This window comes from Agelaius phoeniceus, chromosome Z, assembly GCF_051311805.1.
Source record: "Agelaius phoeniceus isolate bAgePho1 chromosome Z, bAgePho1.hap1, whole genome shotgun sequence".
In the NCBI taxonomy this organism is placed as follows: Eukaryota; Metazoa; Chordata; class Aves; order Passeriformes; family Icteridae; genus Agelaius; species Agelaius phoeniceus.
The window spans coordinates 95,284,660-95,289,291 of record NC_135303.1 but is presented as its reverse complement, the minus strand read 5'-3'; the positions used below and the strand labels follow the sequence as shown (position 1 = coordinate 95,289,291).

General features: G+C 52.5%; 1 long non-coding RNA gene across 1 annotated transcript; it reads right to left on the bottom strand.

The window, feature by feature from the left end:
* Positions 1-2,501: 2,501 nt before the first annotated feature.
* On the bottom strand, positions 2,502-4,260 carry LOC143692096 (uncharacterized). Its single transcript, XR_013179960.1, has 4 exons — positions 4,128-4,260; positions 3,202-3,237; positions 2,702-3,101; positions 2,502-2,624 (listed from the first exon to the last, which is right to left on the bottom strand). It is a non-coding gene; the product is annotated as an uncharacterized LOC143692096 (long non-coding RNA).
* Between the last annotated feature and the right edge of the window lie 372 nt (positions 4,261-4,632).

Sequence of the window (4,632 nt, the reverse complement as noted above, 5' to 3'; positions counted from 1 at the left end):
CACCCCACATTACAAACATCAAGTCCCCGGGACTTCTCCTATTGCACCAGGCTATGCAGCAAGGCAGAGCAGCTCCAGCACAAATGTGTGCAGACACCCGTGACACAGGACAGGACAAACAACGGGGACACAACAGGAACAGAAATCTCTGGGTAAGGAAAATGACAGCGAGCACCAAGAGGATGCAAAATTAGAGGACCGAGGTGAAACTGATGGCGGGCTGATGAAGTTCAGAGAACCCTGGAGGAACAAGATGCTAACTGAATGATTTATTCCAAGAACTGCAAAGATGGATGCCCGAGAATCCTACGGTCAGAAGCCTCTACCTGTCCCCACATTCTTACAAGTCCTAATCCATCATAACAGAACCTTGCAGGGTGCAGCTGTCCATACAGCTCAGAACAAGACCTGAAAAGACATCTGACTGGATGCTTCGAAAAAGAGTTGCCATTCTGATACCTGTCTGAGCTGCCGAGTTAAAAGTTCCATGGCATCGGTGCCAGGGCAAGGAACGCTGAGAGTACAGATACTAAGACTGGTGCCAAGGTTTCTGACAGGCCCCTCAAAGGGCTATGATAAAAGACATGAGATATCCAACAACACATAATACACAAAAGACAAGTGACACAATACACACTGGGACTGCTCTGCCCCGCTCACCTCAGCACTGGGATCAAAAGTGAGATTTTGCTTTTATGGGGCCTAAGGGGCCACTTCATGGACACCCCCCCACCTCCAAAGCTACTCACCTCCAAAGCGGACTCAAATCCCCCCCTCCCAGTAATTCCCAAACCAGCACCCTGCTTTCATCCCCCCTGGGGGTCGTGGCCCTCTACTTCTCTCTCAGACATCTGGGGATGCCGGTCTCAGGTGCAAAGAAAGGCCACCTCGTCAGCTGGGAAGGTCCTGCTGGCACCAGGCTGGTGTCTCTTCGACAGCTGTATTAAAGAAAACCAAACATCAATGCCTGATCGTGGCACCACATTGGCCAAAACCCCACAAGTCTGCTCCTCACCCTTCTCTTAAGAACGCTCAGCTGCTCGGGCCGCATGCTTCGGGCACGCTCAGAGACCGAGGCCGTCATCACAGTGGACGCCTGGGTTAAGAGGAGATGAGGTAATTTGGCACGGCTGAAACCTGAGTGGACCCTCGCTCCTCCCCCCTACTTCCCTGACTCACCACAACTCCTGGGCAGCTGCCGAAGGCCACCTGGATGGCACCTTTAAATAGAAAAGTTCAGGGCTTCATCACCAAGTCCTGTAATGCATCCACAGGGCTCACATTTGCAGGAAACCCGGTGCATCGGCCGGCTGGTGACAGGGGCTTGGCATACTCCGAGTGGATTGCCTAAAGTACACAAACGAGAATGGAAGCTTAGAGCTGCACCAGAAATTGAGACCTGAGCAATAACAACTACTGCTCTCCACTGCTCACCTTGACAGCTGGTATCCACATCTGCTTCCTAAAAAGAAAGACAAAGAACAGTGCTGTAACAGAGTCACCATACACACTTCTGCTGCAGAGACAAACGGGGCCTCACCTGCACGGGGGAAACCCCTCACCCGGGATGGGGCCCTCTGGCACACATTTAATCCATCTGAATCTGAAAAAAAAGTTAGGACAAAACTCAAACTGTTGCAGGATAACTTAGGAGCTCCAGACGTCTTGTGTCCATCTACAAATCCCATCTAGAGTCCCACTACACCCCACATTACAAACTCCCAGGGACTTCTCCTACTGCACCAGGCTATGTGGCAGGGCAGAGCAGCTCCGGCACAAATGTGTGTGCTGACACCCGTGACACGGGACAGGACGTGACAGACAGGGGGGACACAACAGGAACAGAAATCTCCTGGCAAGGAAAGTGGCTGCAAGGACTCAGAGAACGCAAAAGGAGATGACCAAGATGAGACAGATAGCAAACTGATGAGGCTCAGAGAACCCTGGAGGAAGATGCTGGCTGAAAGATTTATTCCAAGAACTGCAAAGATGGATACCCAGGAATCCTACGGTCAGAATCCTCACCCTAACCTCGCATTCTTACAAAGCCTAATCTGTTGAAATGGAGCATTGCGGAGCACGGCTGTCCATGCAGCTCAGAACAAGACCTGAAAAGCCACCTGACTGGATGCTTCCAAAGAGAGATGCAGTTCTGATGCCTGTCGGAGCTCCCGAGTCAAAGGTTCCATGGCCTGGGCACCAGGCTGAGGAACACTGAGATCACAGATTCTAAGAATGGCGTCAAGGTTTCTGACAGGCCCTTCACAGGGCTAAGATAAGAGACATGAGATACCCAAACATCACATAATACACAAAAGACAAGGGACACGATACACACCGGGACTGCTCTGCCCTGCGCACCTCAGCACTGTGATCAAAAGTGAGACTTTCCTTTTATGTGGCCTAAGGGGCCACATCTTGGCTACCCTCATCTCCAGAGACAACTCAACCCCCTCCCCCCCAGGAGCCCCAACCCAGCACCCTGCTTTCATCCCCTCTGTGGGTCGTAGCCCTTGACTTATCTCTTGGACATATGGAAATCCCAGTCCATGTCAGGTGCGAAGGAAGGCCACCTCGTCAGCTGGGAAGGTACTGCTGGCACCGGGCCATTGTCTCTTAGACAGCTATATCAAAGGAAACCAAACATCAATGCCTGATCCTGGCACCACATTGGCCAAAACCCCACAAGTCTGCTACTCACCCTTCTCCTAAGAAGGCCCGGCTCTTCGGGTCGCACGCTCCGGCCGCGCTCGGAGGCCGATGCCATCGTCGTGGGGTGCGCCTGGGTTAAGTGGACAGGAGGTGACGTGGCATTGCTGAAACCTGAGTGGACCCTCACTCCTCCTCCCTACTTCCCTGACTCACCGCAACTCCTCGGCGGTTCCTGACGGCTGCCCGGAACGTGGGGCTCGCGAGAGCGGCAAACCCGGTCCGTCGGCCCGTTGGGGATGGGAGCTTGGCATGCTCCGAGCAGATGGCCTAAGGCACAAAAATGAGAATGGAGACTTAGACTTGCCCCAGGAATTGAGACCTCAGCAACAAGAAAGGCTACTGCTCACCTTACCCTCTTGAACTTGACTGCTGAGATCCTGCTATACTTGCTAAAAATAAAGACAAAGAACAGCGCTGTAACAGGGTCACACTTGACACATCCCCTGCACAGACAAATGGTGACTGACCCGCTATGGGGAACCCCCTCACCCGGGATGGGGTGCTCTGCCATGGATGCATCTGCACCTGCAAGAGAGTTAGAACATATGTCAAACACCTGCAGGATGACTCAAAAGCTGCAAACACCTTATATCAATCTAGGAACAGCATCTAGAGTCCAAGTACACCCCACATGAAAAATTTCAACTCCCCAGGGCTTGTCCTATTACAAAAGGCTATGCAGCAGGGCAGAGCAGCTCCGGCACAAATATGTGCAGACACCCGTGACACAGGACAGACAGGACACAACAAACAATGGGCACACAACACAGACAGAAATCTCTTGGCAAAAAGGATTACTGCGAGCAACGAGAGCATGCCAAATGAGATGACCGAGGTGAGACTGATGGCAAGCTGATGTGGCTCAGAAAACACTGATGGAAGAAGATGCTAACTGAATGATTTATTCCAAGAACTGCAAAGATGGATGCCCGAGAATCAGACCGGTCAGAAGCCTCTACCGGTCCTCACATTCTTTCAAGTCCTAATCTGCCATAATGGATCCTGGCAGGGCATAGCTGTCCATACAGCTCAGAACAAGACCTGAAAAGACATCTGACTGGATGCTTCCAAAGAGAGATGCAATTCTGATACATGTCTGAGCTCCCCAGGCAAAGGTTGTAAGGCATGGGTGCCAGGCCAAGAAATGCAGAGATCACAGACGATAAGAACAATGCCAAGGTTTCTGACAGGACCCTGAAAAGGCTAAGGTAAGAGACATGAGATACCCAAACAACACATAATGCACAATAGACAAGGGACACAATACACACCGGGACCGCTCTGCCCAGCGCACCTCAGCACTGGGATCAAAAGTGAGATTTTGCTTTTATGGGGCCTAAGGGGCCACTTCATGGACACCCCCCCACCTCCAAAGGGGACTCAAAAACCCGTCGCAGGATTTCCCAAACCAGCACCCTGCTTTCATCCCCCCTGGGGGTCGTAGCCCTCTACTTCTCTCTCAGACATCTGGGGATGCCGGTCTCAGGTGCAAAGAAAGGCCACCTCGTCAGCCGGGAAGGTCCTGCTGGCACCGGGCTGGTGTCTCTTCGACAGCTGTATTAAAGAAAACCAAACATCAATGCCTGATCGTGGCACCACATCGGCCAAAACCCCACAAGTCTGCTCCTCACCGTGCTCCTAAGAACGCTCAGCTGCTTGGGCCGCACGCTTCGGGCACACTCAGAGACCGAGGCCGTCGCCACAGGGGACGCCTGGGTTAAGAGGAGATGAGGTGATTTGGCACGGCTGAAACCTGAGTGGACCCTCGCTCCTCCCCCCTACTTCCCTGACTCACCACAACTCTTGGGCAGCTGCCGAAGGCCACCCGGATGGCACCTTTAAATAGAAAAGTTTAGGGCTTCATCACCAAGTCCTGTAATGCATCCACAGGCTTCACATTTGCAGGAAACCCAGAGCATC